Below are 17,501 nucleotides of genomic sequence, written 5' to 3'. Positions count from 1 at the left end.
ATAATTTTCACTTGCTGTTTTGAATTTTTCACCTCCTTTGGACCCTAGGCTTGGCCTAGTGGTCTTGTTTCTCACATTTGGTTTGGATTTTCAGGTTTGAGCTGCAAATGCCTTAAGGAGAACAATGCAAGTTGTAAATTGAGTTTGGTTGCTTGTTGTAAACTAACATTGACTTTGTGTTGTAGGGTTTGATGCTTGAGTTTGAGCTCATGGCTTGCACTTGTGTGCATTAACTTGTGTTTGACTGTACAGATTAACATTTGCTGTTTACTGTTGGTTTGTCTGAGTACTGATGATACTTGAGTGATTTCAGGTACCATAGTCGCTTTAGTTCTTTAAGAACTTGTTGTGCTGCTGCTTGGTTGTATAAACCAGTTGAGGTAGACTCTCTTGTCTCCATGTAGTCTGGAAGACCTGGCCTGTTACTTGGCCAGGCAACTGTCTGAAGTTCTCCTTAAGAGGCGATGATTGTGATTGTTTATTTTTGTCCCCAAGCAGGTAAAGACCTCTATGAGGAAATTGGCGGATCAAAGGGATATGCAATCTATCCCCCACTATTCTGTTGAGTCGTCCCTCTGCTCACACCACTGTGTTGATGCATTGGGACATTAACCCAAGATCTTGTGCTGTTGCACAATCGAGTCAGAGTCTTGAGCGTAGAAGGGTTCCTCCTTTCTGGACCCACGTTCCTTTGTCTGAAGCTCTCCCTGGCCAGGGATAAGAGCTGTGAAGTCTAATCTTCACTCGCCTTTCATCAGCTTCACCTTAGCCTCTCAATGGCAAGGTTAAGAGCTAACTCTACCCTTGTACAGATGACTTGCCTCGGCAGTCCACCCTTGTTTGAGCCTCACTTGACTGGATATAGTGTGTGCTACGTGAAATGTTTGCTTTACTTTGTTTGTGCTTGCATGCTTGTTTTTCCTGGTTAGGATTAGCTTGCTGTTGGGCAAGTAGATAGAAACCATAACATAGGGCAATGATGCATGATAACACTAGGCTCGAGTACAACTCCCTAGTAGTGTGTCTCCCCTTTGTTTCTGGCTAGAATTTCTTTCCCTTTCAGGGGAACTACGTCGCCCTGATCCTCATACCAGATAAGGTACGTAGGCAGGAGACCGTGCGAGGTCTCTCCGGGCACTTTTCTTTCTTTTTGTGTGTGTGCTTGACAGTTATAGGCTCGAGTTCCCGACTCCCTATTAACTTGTTGGTTGTTGTGTGCTTGGAAGCTGATGTAAGTCCATCGAGTGGCACTCAGGTTCCAGTGTGCGTGTGTTTGGTTCGGATGCCGATGTAAGTCCAGTGATTGGCTTTCGGGCTCCACGTTTGCCTTCTTGTGTGCGTTTTGGTTCGGATGCTGATGTAAGTCCAATGATTGGCATTCAGGCTCCCAGTTTGCCTGTGTTTGTGTTTGCTTGTTTGGCGTGCGTGAGCCGAACTACGGCAGCTCTGATTCTCGTTCCAGACGAGATACGTAGGCATAGGACACGATGTCCTAGCGAGCCCTCTCCTCTTTAACCCCACCTGTGTTGTCTTCGGTGTGTGTGTGTGATGTTTGTTTAGCAACCTTTTCTTTCTTTAGAGCGTGGATCCCGTCGAGTACGACGGACGTGAGGGGTGCTAATACCTTCCCCTTGCGTAACCGACTCCCGTACCCTTTCTCTTTGGTCGCGAGACCATGCTTTTTCCAGGTTTACTCTGAGCGTTTCCTTTCCCTCTTTTGGGATAAATAACGCACGGTGGCGGCTCTGTGTTGTTTTTGTTTCAGCCCGCCGGTTGTTTTTCGCGGATGCGACAAGATGTACTATCACTTTCTTCTGGCTTTCAACTTATTGACTTTCATCTAGCTTGGCATTCAGAACCACTGCTTCTGTTGTTAATTTGAAGATGGTTTCCAAGTGTTTTACCTTCTCATTCTCAAGTTGAGTTATTACCTTATTCTGGCTTTCAACCTGTTTACACACCTCTGCACTTTTGTGACACAACTTTCTGTAGGTAGTGGCCAAATCTTCAAAGGTTACTTCATCATCACTTGAGTCTTCCTCAGAACCCCATCTTCCAATTAAGGCAGTCACCAGATTTGCAGACTCTTCTATTTCACTCTCATCAGACCAAGTGGCAGCAAGACTCATCTTCTATTTCTTGAGGTAGGTTCCACGTTCAGTTCTAATATGTCCATACCTATCACATTCATAGAACTGTACTTCTTTTCCTTCTTTGGGCTTGTCATCTGACCTTGTTCTTCTTCCAGCATTGTTGGATTTACTGATGTCAGATGAGATGTTCTTGATATTAGCCTTAGATCTAACATTCATCTTTTTAGAAGTCTGTTGAATTGTCTTCCCAGCATTGCTACATCATTTGCCAGATCTTCATCAACATCCTGACTATTTTCCTCCTCTGTGTTTGACATGAAGGCTATGCTTTTGGTTTTCTTTTCAGAACCATCATTCATTCCCATCTCAAATGTTTGGAGGGAACCAATTAGCTCATCAACTCTCATGTTGGAGATGTCTTGATACTCTTCTATGGCTGTCACCTTCATAGCAAATCTCTTAGGGAGTGACCTGAGTATTTTCCTTACTAGCTTTTCATATGACATCTTCTCTCCCAGAGCTCCAGAGGCATTGGCAATTTCAAGGATATTCATGTGAAATTCATGAATATTTTCATCTTCTTTCATCCTTAAATTTTCAAACTTGGTAGTGAGCAGTTGTAGTCTAGACATCTTCACTCTAAAGGTGCCTTCATGAGTGGTTTTGAGAATGTCCCAAGCATCTTTAGCTACCTCACAGTTGTTAACCAATCTGAAGATATTCTTGTCTACTCCATTGAATATGGCATTCAAAGCTTTAGAATTTCCAAGGGCTAGATCATCCTCCTCCTTGGACCATTGTTCTTCAGGCTTCTTATCAGTAGTGGCTTCTCCTTCTTTAGTAACTACTGGATGTTCCCAGCCTATTAACACAACCTTTCAAGCCTTATTATCAAGAGATTTTAGGAAGGCTACCATTTGAGGTTTCCAATAGTCATAATTAGATCCATCCAAAATTGGTGGCCTGTGCACGGATCCTCCATCTCTCTCCATGGTACCAGAAAGTATTGTCTCTAGATCTCACCCAGAACCAGAGCAGGATGCCTGCTCTGATACCAATTGAAATTCTGGTATCAGATATGAGATGTCGAAGGTAATGTCACGACACTAATATCTGAGTAACACAAACATGATAAAGATAAAGAATAGTAATGCAAGAGACACAAGCAATTATTAACCCAGTTCGGTGCAACTCACCTACGTCTGGGGGCTACCAAGCCGGAAGGAAATCCACTAAATAAAATCAGTTCAAGGACTCTCAACACACTTCAACAAGTTACAGTCTTTCTCACCTAATCTCTACCCGTGTGATTTCTACCTAAGCACTCTTAGATATGAGAACCCACTCACTCCCCCTCAATCACACCTATGATTTTAAACAACAATTACTTATGAAAAGAAGACACTCTTCAAAGACACACATTTGATCTTCAATCAAGTAGACACACTCTTGATCTTCAATCAAGTAGACACACACTTGATCTTACTTAACAGCTTCAATCAAGTAGACACACACTCATGCTTAAAAGCTTAGAGTGACAAATTACAACTCACAAATCAGACCAATTCAATCATCTATGGATGAATTGAATGGCTTACAAGTCACACGACCAAACAAGACACAAACCCTTATTCTCTCTCAGTATTTCGCCCAGTATTGTTTGTGTATCAAATCAGGTTTTTCCATGTCCTATTTATAGAAGCATTCAGCTGGGCTTGGACATCTTGAAAACCCTAAAACTATTTTCCAATTAAATCTTCTCATGACAGCTGGTTAGATCTCCTTGGAAAATAAGTAAATCAGGTTGTAATTAATGATTGAATGCGTTTGCAAATCAGATCTTCAATCATACATAGATTGCCATTAAATGCGCAATCACAAAACACATAATATTCACCCTGAATGTTCTGTGTACAGGATGTCATGACATCGAGTCTGACATCCTAGAACAATCCTGTATCATTCCATTTTAAATATCCAGCAGGTACATAATATCAGATGCCATGACATCGTGTATGACATCCTGAAACAATCCTGCATAAGTATATTTTTAAACTCCAACAGGTACATAGATATCTTAAGTTAAGACATCACATGCAACATCTTGTGAACACTCTTTGTTTTACCAAAATTGCTGCCAACACTTAGAACCAACATATATGTTTGGCTTATTGCTATTTATTTAATTATCTTTGTTTATGGTCATTCCAATACATTGATATCATGCCTTAGGCCCCTCACTTGTTGGTTTGCCTATTTACTCTTTGGTTCAAAGTTCATCACTTCCAATCTATTTTTCCTTGGTTTTCGTAGTTCCACAAACTACGAAACTCTGACTTTCTCATTGCACTGTGAGAATACGTAGGCACTAGGCTTCGAAACCTTAGCAAGCACGATCATAATTATTCCTTCCTCTTCCTTAGGGAACTACACACATCTTTCATGATCCATCATCTACCTTCAATCATGACCATTCACCTCAGTGACACTCTTTCTTTCTTTTGAATCAAATACAGTTTTCTTTGGAAGTCCATACACACCCTTTAGGATGATTTAATCGGAAGTCCACATTTGTACCAAGAGTTATTTTTCATGTCAACAAACATTTTATTCCTTCTTTTTTGGCCAATATGTTTGTTTCCCTCTATGGTACAAATTTCATCCCCTTTATGGATTCCAATACACCCTTACCTTTGAATCCAAATTATATCCTTCAATCACTTTTACCAAACCATTCATTTCTTTGACTTTGGTTACACTTAATTCTCTTTTTTTTCAGCCGTACCGTATAATGGTATGATGCCTATGGCCCTCCACATATCGGTTAATGTCAGTTTTACTCTTGAGTTCAGATTTCATCCATTTTTGGAGTCAAACGATATAATCCCTTGGTTCATACCATATTTGTTATCACTCTTCTTTTAACCTCCCGTTATTAGTTCTATGAACTACGAAGCTCTGTATTTCTTTTCACCTCTCATAACTAGTTTCTCTTTTCCTCGGGTTTTATCGATGTTTTCCCTTTTCTTAGGGAATAAATAAAGTTCGATGACGACTTTGTTGTATGTTCGAACGTGCGATGAATTCAGGTATATTTCCGCTAGCTTCACAAACTTGCTTCCATGATCTATGGAGTAAGTAAAAACAAAGGAGAATGCCTTGGGTATTATCAAAAACCTTATAATCCAAGGAATAACGTGTTAGTAAAACCATCAAATCCTTCTTCTTTAAGCATTTCTCAAAAGGTACTATATGCTCACTTTATACCTGCTGTTGAAAAAGGTAAAATTTTGAATTGATCAGAATCTATGACAGGCGATTCTTTAGCTCTAAAGGAACCAAGATCTCAAACTAAAGAGTCAAAGGATCTAAGTAAATTGGAATTTAAGACTCCCAAGTTTAAGGTCTTGACGAACTTAGAACCGAAGACTGTTGCATATAAGGTTTTAAGAGATTCGAAAGTTAAGGTTAAAACTTATCTTAGACAAGGTTCAGGAATGAGTCTAAATCTTAATATAAGACTAAGGCACGAAGCAATAAGAAACCTTACAAAACTAACCTCAATGGACCTATAAGAGTATGGGTACCAAATAGTGAAAAGGTTTTTGATGCAAATAAGCTTAAAGGAAAGGATAAGGCAACAACCTCTCCAAGACAATGGTTCCTCACAACCTTTAAAAAGAAGAAGGCATATATTCCTAATCCTAATTCTAAAAGAGGAAGGAGATGTGGAATCCTGAAGAAACCATAAAGACAAGTTCACTGGTATTGGGAAGACCGATGTCCTTCTATGGTGAAATGAGGTTTCATACTTGTGGCTCTTTCTATGAAGTTTATGCAGTTATCTGTAGAAGTCCAAAATGACTTCTGGTAGTGTCAAAAGAGCATTGTTGGAACAAGGAAGTTCCTCCCGGACAATCCTAAAAGATGATACTGCTAATTGTGAGTAAGTTTGTCTCTATTGTGAGTAAGTTTGTCTCTATTTTTACTAGATAGTTTCTAAAAGTTTGTCTGATGATCTTCATATTTATGAAAAAAGATTTACACTTTAGGTGATAATTTTACTTTTATCAGTTGGGCATAAAATCTTACTTTATATCAGAGTCTGATGATGATCATAAGCTACCTTAATCAGAATGCTTTGAGTCAACTTCTAGTTTATATATAGCTTCTGAAGAATCCCATCTTCTGATACTATGAATAAATTTAAATTCCTATGATATGAACTCGAGTGGACATCCTCTAGTAATTGCCTCTGGCATTTTTCCTCTTACGTGTCATGAAATTGAAACATCCTCTGGCACACAGAATGGAACCATTGAGTAAAAACTCATTTGTTCTTGGTAATCTTCATTTACTTATTTGTTGTCTGTATCTTTTGCATTTATGATGTTTGTTGATTAAAATTAGGTTTCACTCAAAAACACCTTTATATCAGAAACACATACTTCACTTTTCACTACCCACACTTTAATTTTTTTTATAACCTTCTCAGAAAAACCCTGGAAACCCTAAAAACTCCCTTCAGCAATGGCGTCTTCATCTAATGCTCAACATGCATACATGAATGTCGCCTCTGATAGAAGTATGACCATCAAGCCTAAAGCCATGAACTTGAATCAAGATGATCTGAAGCTCTTAGTATAACAAATTATTGATTTTGATTCATTCAGTCAGAATAGGCATGATCTATGGAGTTTCTTCAAAATTCAAGAGTGGGCTCCTATCTTTAAAATACTGAATGTACCAACCTATCCTCATCTGGTGAAGGATTTATGGGTCAGGGAAGAAGTGTTTGATGAAGCTGCTGCTTTTGAGGAACTTAGTCTGCTGGTGGTGAAGAACAGTTCTTTGAAAGGGAATAGTATAGAAGAAGTTGGATTAAGGAAATTTGAAGAAGTTTAGATCATGTCTGATGTGATGGGTGTTGATGTGGTCATCACTCAAAATACTATTTCCAAACTTTTGAGAGCTCCAAACTCTGGTAGACTTGTTGCGGGAACCAAAGACAACAGTCCCGAAGCCAATATAATCAAACAATATTTATTTTAAGAGTGTAGTAATTTCTATTCCTATGGATTTCGAAAGGTAGGGAACATGAAGGTTGAATTCAAAATTTTATTTAAAATTCTAATTAATTTCCTGATTCCAAGGGAAGGAAGCACTTATCAGATTTATTGGGATCATAAACACTTCCTTTCTTCCTGAAAATAAGGACAAGATAAATCTATCAGTTTACATTTTCAATCATCTATGTGAAGTTATAAAGTGTTGGTGTAAGCCCTAGAGGCCAATACTTTTGGTACTTGTATCGAATTATTTATTAATAATAAAAGGCTTTTTATTTATTATGTTTGTTTAATAAAGTCCCTAGAATAGCTAGTCCGTTTAATGTATCAAGTGTGACTTAATCATGAGATCCCATTAAACATAAGGACAACATTCTTAAACTATCCGTAGTTGAGCTTTGTTGTAAAGTGGAATAACATTAAAGCATTAAGACTATTATGTATATAGACTGATGATCACATCTCATGGATCGTGGATAAGGAGTTATCAAGTCTTAAACATAGGTATGAATATTAAGAGTAATATTTATACTGGATTGACCCGCTATGAGAATACTGTTATACGGTGAACTGACTTTTGTGTTTTGCTTTGAAAAGCAATGTCGCGGATAGCAAGAGTCGCCACCGACTTTTCTTTTATCCAATAAGGAAAGGCGGAAAAGAACAGGAAAGACCTTGATTAGATTTTGGGTTCGGGAGGTACATTATACAAAGGGAAGGTGTTAGCACCCTTTGTATCCATGGTTATCCATGGGCTCTTAATTGCTTAATCACTTATGTTTTTCTTGTCCTAAAAAGTGTTTGAGAACTGTTTAGAAAATGTTTTAAAAAGAGAGTTTAACTTTGTAATGATTCTTGTACGAATGTATACAAAGTATTTATCTCGTTTAATTTTGAAAGTTGTTTAGAAAAATATAACTTGGCAATGATTCTAGTACGAATGTATACCAAGTGGTGATTTTCTAATAGATGTTTTGCAAAGTGTGAGGTGTGAAAAGTATTTTAAGTTGTGAGTCAGCATTTAAGAGTTATACCTACCCAAGGTCTTTATGGGTATTTCCTATCCTTATGAAGGTAAAACTGTCCTTACTATTGAGAAGTAAGTAGTCTTGTCCTTTGGATGTAAGGGACATCGTAGGGTCATCGATTGGTCATTGAAGGCAACATTTGTAAGGATACCTTAGCATTCGAAGGGACGATCATCATTTAACCGTAGGCTACAACGACAGGCCATCGAGGGACAAAATCATATATTCGCAGGCAACATCCGAGGGACTATGATTTATCTTATAGAGACATGATGATTTAATCGAAGGGTCTTTGCTAAGTGTATCCCCACATTCACGGGACATGACCGTAATACCGTAAGGCAACAAAGAGAGGGCCAAGATCATATATTCAAAGGCAACATTTGTAATCAGTTAGGTAATTAGGATGAATCTCCACAAGGGTATCCCACAAATAAAGTGGAATACCTAGCAAGCTACCTTCTTCGGGAGTATGTGAGCCCTCACAAAATTCAGCAAACAGGTCAGAATACCAAATGGGGTGCGATCAATAGTTACACCGAACAAAGGAATCGCAGCAGTAATAATGTCAGGCAAATAATACATAGCTATGATAGAACATGTCAGATAAGCACAGAACAGAACGGAAAAAAAATCAGCGACTGTCATGTTCGCTACTGCCTCGCCTAGCGAAGGCTTGGCGAACACTCACTACATGTTCGCTTAGCGATGTGCTAGCGAACGGCTGCGGGTTTTGAGTTTAATAACAATACGATTTCAGCAAGCTCCAAACCCTATGGCATCCATTACAGAAATTACATGGTTAAACATTCAAGACATCCATGCATACTTAAATCCACATGCAGATCACTCTTAGAGTTGGTGTCGGATTGAGTTGGGCGGAGGTAACCTTTGTGCAGATGAGTTTCCTTTAGGGTTTCCTTTAGGGTTGTTCTGAATTCTCTTGGTTAGCCTCCAGGGTTTTTCCGATTGCCTCTGTTAGGGTTTGCTTGTTCCCTCTCAGTCCACCGCCTGTCTCTCTATCCTCTTTCTCTGTGTGAAGTTCTGGTATTTATAATAATTGTGTCTTGGTGGGCTCAGAATTAAGCCCAAAATTTTCTGGTATTTCGTGAGCTCGCTAGGCGAGTGAGCTAGCGAAGGATTCGCTAGGCGAGCGGCTAGCGAAGGAATGATGCGTGGGCCTCGCTTAGCGAAGGGTTTGCTCGCCTAGCGAGCATGCCAGTTTAGGTCATCCTCTGGATCTGGTAACCTGTGCGCTGGACCTTTGTTCCTTTAACATTAATGTCTTAAAAATGGGTTAGAATGTCTTGAAAAATGTCCTGAAAACTTAACGGGCAAATTTTGGGGTATGACAGCTGCCCCTGTTCAATATTCATAAACCGAGAGAGTTAGAATGGCATGTATGCCGTTCGTGATCTGGAGGTAGAAGATTATTGAACACTTAGAATGCCCAAAAATTTGCGCTTGTTAATTAAAAGTTAGTCTTAATGGAGATGGGCTTAGAGATGCCATCCAGAAAGTATGATGATGGGGGCTTCAGAGTGCGTCGTACATTAGACCATATCTGAAGACATGGGTGTCATATTGGGTCGCACGCTAGGCCGTATAATGAGTCATCCATTAGGTGTTGTTATGGTGAGCTGAACCTGATGAGATAAGGATCAGAATGGGCCATACGCTGCTGGGGATAAAGGATCAGAATGGATCATACACTAGATCGTATCTGAATTGCAGGACGAACCGTCCGTTAGGCTGCATCTGGAGAGGTAAAGATCAGAATGGATCGTACGCTAGATCGTATCTGAGTAGCAGAATGAGTCGTCCGTTTGGCTGTATCTGATGATAAAAGGTAGTCGTACGCCATACTACATTTCAGAATATACCGTACGCTAGGTAGTATCTGAGGAATAAAGATCAGAATGGATCGTACGCTAGATCGTATCTGAGCAGAATGAGCCATCCGTTAGGCTGTATCTGATGATAAAAGGGGTAGTCATACGCTAGACTACACTTCAGAATGTACCGTACGTTAGGTAGTATCTGAGGGGATGAACATCCAAATGGGTCGTACGCTAGACCGTATTGGAACGGTTGAAGGAACCATACGTTAGGCCGAATCAGAATGAACCGTACGTTAGGCTATATGTGATACTTATTTGTATATGTTGTATTTGCAATAAATGTCTGGGATGGGCTTAAAGATGCCATCATTAGGAGGATGTCAGAATGCTTATTAGAATGAACATTCATATGGATTATATCTGAAAGATGTATCTGAATCTAAAATGTAACCGATGAGGGCGTCCGTCTGAATGAACCTTTATTTTGACTATATCGGGAGGATAATTAACCTGAAAAAGCTAGCCCCATGCCATGTCATGATGCATGAGATGTTTTATGCTTTTGAAAATAAATGCGAACATTGCATGCATGTATATGATGCGAAATGATGCATGAATGAATTATGCGTCTGAAATTTTTTGCTAGGGGAAAATGAATCCCCATATTCTGGTTGGAGATATTGGTATTGATGACCCTTTCTTAGCTGGGGATTTTTGATTTCTTGTCTGATGGTAGAAATATTCACTAGGACCTGGCTAGGGATAAAAGAGATGACCAGTCTGTCTAGTAATGCCAATTTCTTCTGGGAAATAACTGGTTTTGCTGGGGAATAGGATTAGCAACCGGACTCATTGGAAAGCATGGTTAGACTTTACCCTCGACCCTAAAGTTTTTTAGTAACTGCTATTTCTATTTTATGCATGTATTTTCGGTAAACATCAATCATATTCAAATGCATATATCAATTCGAGTTAAATCAATGGGCGTTTATGCAAACAAAATGGAGAAAGTATCTTTTTGGTAATAAAATTGTATTGATTTTGAAAGGGGGCCTATAAATAGGCAATTTGAGTACAAGGAGACAGAAATCCTAGTAAGAGGAAATTGTCAAAAAAAACAAAGAAACAGCTATGAAGAAAAAGCCCTATTGATTTTAATTCTACTACTGTCATTATGTCTTCAAGCCTCTCATCTCCTGCTGTCGGATAGAAGTGATTGGCTTGTTCAGTCCCTTTGACTTGGATGAAGCTGACTGAGAACGGGACATAGTCATACGCTTTAATCCCTAATTTTTGCCTGGACCGCCTTTTCAGGTTTTCAGTCCACCAGGATACCCTTTTTTGCCCAAGCCGCCTTTTCAGGTTTCCGACTTGCCGGGTGTACATTTTTATATGTTAATCCCTAATTTTTGCCCGAACCCTTTTGGTTCGCCGGGATGCCCTTACTTTTGCCTAGATACGTCGACCTAGCGGGTCTTTTTTATGCGTAGTATTTTTTAACTACGTCTGCGTTCACGGGATGTGGGAAGTCTTCGCCATCCATTGTAGCAAGCATCATGGCTCCACTAGAGAATACCTTCTTAACTACAAATGACCCTTCGTATGTGGGACTCCATTTTCCTCTAGAATCACCTTGTGGTAGAATAATACGCTTTATTACCAAGTCGCCAATTTGATATACCTGTCTCTTGACTTTTTTATTAAACGCCTGGATCATGCGCTTATGATATACCTGCCCATGACAAACAGCCGCAAGTCTCTTCTCATCAATCAAATTTATCTGATCGAGTCGAGTCTGAATCCATTCATCTTCATCTAAGCCTGCATCTATCATAATTCTTAGAGAGGGAATCTGAACCTCCACTGGTAAAATAGCTTCCATTCCGTAGACCAAAGAGAAAGGAGTTGCCCCTGTCGAAGTGCGCACTGAAGTGCGATAACCATGAAGAGCAAAGGGTAACATCTCATGCCAGTCTTTGTATGTTACTGTCATTTTTTGTATGATCTTCTTAATATTCTTATTAGCAGCTTCTACGGCGCCATTCATCTTTGGCCGGTACGGAGAAGAGTTATGGTGTTTTATTTTGAACTGCGCGCAGAGTTCAGTCATCATCTTGTTGTTCAAATTAGTACCATTATCAGTGATAACTCTTTCAGGGATGCCATACCGACAAATAAGACTATTCTTGATGAACCGTGCCACCATATTCTTGGTGACAGAAGCAAATGAGGCTGCCTCTACCCACTTTGTAAAGTAATCAATAGCAACAAGAATGAAACGATGTCCATTAGAAGCAGTAGATTTAATCTCTCCAATCATATCAATGCCCCACATTGCAAAGGGCCAAGGTGCTGTCAATACGTTCAATGGAGCAGGAGGTACATGTACTTTGTCCGCATAGATCTGGCACTTGCGACAAGTTCTGGAGTGATGGTGGCAATCAGCTTCCATGGTAGACCAATAATACCCTGATCTCAGAATCTTCTTGGCCATCGTATGTCCACTAGAATGAGTCCCAAAAATACCGTCATGCATGTCTTCCATAATCTTTTCTGCTTCCTTTTTATCCACACAGCGAAGCAAAGTCGAATCATGATTACGTTTGTATAATACTCCATTACTAAAAAAGAATTTAGCGGAGAACTTCCTCAGAAATTTTCTGTCATTGATGGATGCCCCTTCAGGGTACTCCTGAGTTTCTAAATATCTTTTTACTTCGTGGAACCAAGGTTTCTCTTCTACTTCATCAGTATTAAGTTCATAACAATATGCTGGTTCATCTAATCGTTCAACGGTGATCATGGGAGCTTCATCATCCCATCTGACTCTGAACATAGATGACATGGTGGCCAATGCGTCTGCCAACTGATTCTCTTCTCGTGGAATATGTTCGAATGTAATCTCTTCAAAGTATGGGATTAATGTCAACACCCGCTCTCGATAAGGGATGAGATTCGGATGTTTAGTGTCCCATTCTCCTTTGATCTGACTGATTACTAAGGCTGAGTCTCCGTACACATTCAAAAACTTGATTCTCAGGTCTATAGCAGCCTTGAGTCCCAAAATACATGCTTCATACTCAGCCATATTGTTGGTACAATTAAAACATAGTCTAGCAGTGAAAGGCGTATGGCAACCCCTGGGAGAAATAATTACAATACCAACACCATTGCCCAATGCATTAGAAGATCCGTCAAAAACCATAGTCCATCGGGATCCCAGTTCGGGTCCTTCATCTGGTCCAGGTTCTTCATAATCAGTAACAAGCATGACATCCTTATCTGGGAACTCAAAATTCATAGATTGGTAATCATCAACTGCTTGATGAGCCAAATGATCAGCTAACACGCTTCCTTTGATTGCTTTCTGAGTAGTATATTGGATATCGTACTCTGTTAAAATCATCTGCCATCTTGCTATTCTTCCGGAGAGGGCAGGTTTCTCAAATATATATTTGATAGGATCCATCTTAGAAATCAATAAAGTGGTATGATTCAACATATACTGTCTTAGTTGGCGAGCAGCCCAAGCCAAAGCACAACAAGTTTTCTCGAGCAATGAGTATCTTGTTTCACAGTCGGTAAACTTTTTACTAAGGTAGTATATGGCATGCTCTTTTCGACCAGACTCGTCATGTTGCCCCAACACACACCCCATTGAATTTTCTAACACGGTCAAATACATGATTAAAGGTCTTCCTTCAACTGGTGGCATCAGAATTGGTGGTTCTTGGAGATACTTCTTGATTTTGTCAAAAGCTTCTTGACATTCATCATTCCATATCATCTCTTGATTTTTCCTCAGTAATTTGAAGATGGGTTTGCAGGTAGCAGTCAAATGGGAGATAAATCGGGCAATGTAATTCAAGCGTCCCAAGAAACCTCTGACTTCTTTATCTGTACGGGGAACTGGCATTTCTTGAATAGCTCTCACCTTAGCCGGGTCAACCTCAATTCCTTTACCACTGACAACAAAGCCCAAGAGTTTACCGGATCTTACGCCAAAGGTGCATTTGTTCGGGTTCAATCTCAACTTGTACCTCTTCAACCTCTCAAACAGTTTGTATAAATGATCGAGATGTTCTTCTTCAGTATGAGATCTGGCTATCATGTCATCCACATATACCTCTATTTCATGATGGATCATATCATGGAACAAAACCACCATAGCACGCTGGTATGTTGCCCCTGCATTCTTTAAACCGAATGGCATTACTTTGTAACAGAAAGTGCCCCATTGCGTCACAAACGTAGTTTTCTCCATGTCTTCAGGCGCCATCTTAATCTGGTTATAACCTGAGAATCCATCCATGAATGAGAATACCTTGTATTGAGCGGTGTTATCTACCAGAACATCAATGTGCGGAAGTGGAAAGTCATCTTTGGGACTTGCTTTATTCAAATCTCTGTAATCTACACACATTCGCACCTTACCATCCTTCTTTGGCACTGGTACCACATTAGCAACCCATTGAGGATAAGAAGTAACAGCTAGAAAACCTGCATTAAATTGTTTCATAACCTCGGCTTTGATTTTCTCAGACATTTCAGGACGCATGCGACGAACCTTTTACTTAATAGGATGACAATCTTCCTTCATCGGCAAACGGTGTACTACTATATCAGTATCTAGTCCTGGCATGTCTTTATAAGACCAAGCAAAAATCTCTACATAGTCATGTAACATCTGAATCAATCTTTCTTTGACACTGTTTCCCAAGCCTGCTCCTATTTTGACTTCTTTCTTGTCTACTTCAGTACCCAGATTTACAATTTCAATTGATTCCTCATGCGGCTGTATAGTCTTTTCTTCTTGCAGTAACAGTCTGGCAAGCTCTCCAGGTACTTCACAATCTTCCTCACTTCCATCCTCGGCTTGGTAGATCGGATTTTCAAAGTCATAATGAACAATAGCAGAATTATTATCCACAGGATCCAGAGTGGATATGGATCTGCAATTTATTACGTGAGTGTGTGTAAGAAAGCATAGCTTGTTTAAAAGATGACAGGAAAGATAAAGAGCGCAATATTTGAATGCAAAAAGTCCATTGATTTATTGAATGTGGATATGCTTATGAAAATGACAAAACCCTTAACAAATTAGCTATTTGTGCCTCGGGCATAGACACAATGCTTTAAGAAGTTCAATTGTAGAAATTAAAAATTTGCAACACTAAAATAGGCAATAACAATTACTCCTGACTAAAGGAAATCGGGATAGTATCTTCAGCCTTCCAATTATTGAGTCCGTCACCAATTGTTGGGAAAATCCAGCTATCCAAGTCGCAATCGCTATCAGCATCTTCTACATCATTAATCTGATCTTTGACTGCCTTTTCAGAGCTAAATCCCAGGCCAAATCTATCAGACTTGTACGGTACATTGATCAGTTGACCCCAACCAGTACGACCACCATCTTTGACCACGGCTTGAGCGTCTTTCAGAGAAGTCATAGCAGGAGGAGCACGAATAACCTTGGGCACACGGGAAGTTGGCTTACGGACAGGACCGGTCGGAGGAACTACTTCAAATGACTGAGAAGGAGTCTCAAAGAATTCACCATCCATCTCGACGTATCTGAAGGTATGCACACTACTGACAATATACTCTTCTTCTCCACACACAGTGACAATCTTCCCCTCTACTGGATACCTCAACTTTTGATGGAGAGACGAAGCTACAGCACTTGCCCCATGAATCCAAGGGCGTCCCAGCAAGCAGGAATAGGCAGGACGAATGTTCATTACGTGAAAGGTAGTGTTGAAGACTTGAGGTCCTATCTTGATAGGAAGAACTACTTCACTATGGACAACACTCTTCGCACCATCGTAAGCACATACCACAACGTCACTAGGTTTCAGTTCAATGCTTTTACAGTCAAGTTTATCGAGCACAACTTTCGGTAGCACATTCAAAGAAGAGCCATTATCGATCAACACATGAGACAAGGTGATCCCCTTACACTCAATGGAGATATGCAGAGCTTTATTGTGATTCTTTCCTGCTGGTGTAAGGTCAGCATCGGAAAAGCCTAGGCCATTGTCAACAGCCAAGTGAGCAACATAATTTTCGAACTGGTCAGCATCGGAAAAGCCTAGGCCATTGTCAACAGCCAAGTGAGCAACATAATTTTCAAATTTTGCTCATTCTTTAAGACTGATTGAGGAAGGTGCGAAATAAACCACCTAGATAACAAAGGTACGCAGCACATGAGAGTCCCTTGCCTTTTCATGGTACGAGTGTGAAGGGAATGCAAAATGTCTCCAAGCAAGGTGGGCACAGGATTATGAGTGAGAAATATCCTAACAACATTTATGTCTATGAATTGATCCAGGTTAGGAAATAGCACCAAACCATAGATTAGTAGGGCTAGAACATCTTCGAAAGCATGGACATTCATAACTTTTAGGAATTCTCGGGTCTTATTTATCAGAAATTTGGCAAGTAAACCCTTAACTCCACTTCTTGTTACCCAATTAGTTTCAATGTCGGACTTTGTCATGTGTAAAGTCGCGGAAACTTCTTCAGACTTCGGAATCTTTTCTAAACCACTGAAAGGTGTTTGATCAAGGATAGGTATCCCAAGCAGCCTGGAAAATTCTTCTAATGTGGGTACCAACTGATAATCTGGGAAGGTGAAGCAATGATGTTTAGGATCGAAGAACTGGAATAGAACTCTCATCATATCTTCTTTGAAACCGGTGGTAACTAAATTGAGGAGAGAACCATGTTTCTTGATGAACTGAGCATGATCGGGAAGCTCTGACACTAAATTCTTGAGTTGAGGAGAGATCGCTATAAGATTGATCCGGATGGTCTTCCTGGAAGCCATAGCCTGTTTAACAGAGAAAAGTTAAATCCCTAAGTCCTTGAAATGGTTAGTACAATGTCATGATGTTATGATGTTATGATGTTATGTAAGTAACAAACACAAACAAGTCACACCGCAATCATTCCTAGGTTTTTAAGGCTTGCATGAGTTCTATAGGTAAGTACCCTCCCCACTGAAGTTTGGTTGGTTCCACCTGTCCTAGAATAGTAACCGGGTTCTAGAAGGATCTCAAATCATCGACCTTTCCTTAAGTCCACTTCAGTGCAACACCAAGCGGTTGACCAAAATTTCCCTAAAGTCCAATCTCAAAGAGTGTAGTATCGAGTATCAACCAACCCCAGTCGGAACCGAAGTCAGTTATCTCACTACTTTCTAATGGCTAGGATGAGTCAATTAGGGTTCTAAAGGTCTGGTTAATGCTTTGATGACACCACGCAGACGCCAAATTTTTCCTCAAGTAAACATGAGGAACATCAGGACATCTAAAGTGTCACATTAATCGTAGCCATCACTTTAACCATTCCAGTATACGCCGGACAGTCGCGATGATCTCTTGCTACTTACCTAAGGTACACTAGATCCGGGTGTAGGATCTTTCACTCAAGCATAGAATACCCAAGCAATCCCTTAAAAGTAAA

The sequence above is a fragment of the Lathyrus oleraceus genome, chromosome 3 (genome assembly GCF_024323335.1).
Source record: "Lathyrus oleraceus cultivar Zhongwan6 chromosome 3, CAAS_Psat_ZW6_1.0, whole genome shotgun sequence".
Classification (NCBI taxonomy): domain Eukaryota; kingdom Viridiplantae; phylum Streptophyta; class Magnoliopsida; order Fabales; family Fabaceae; genus Lathyrus; species Lathyrus oleraceus.
This window is presented reverse-complemented; position numbering follows the sequence as displayed.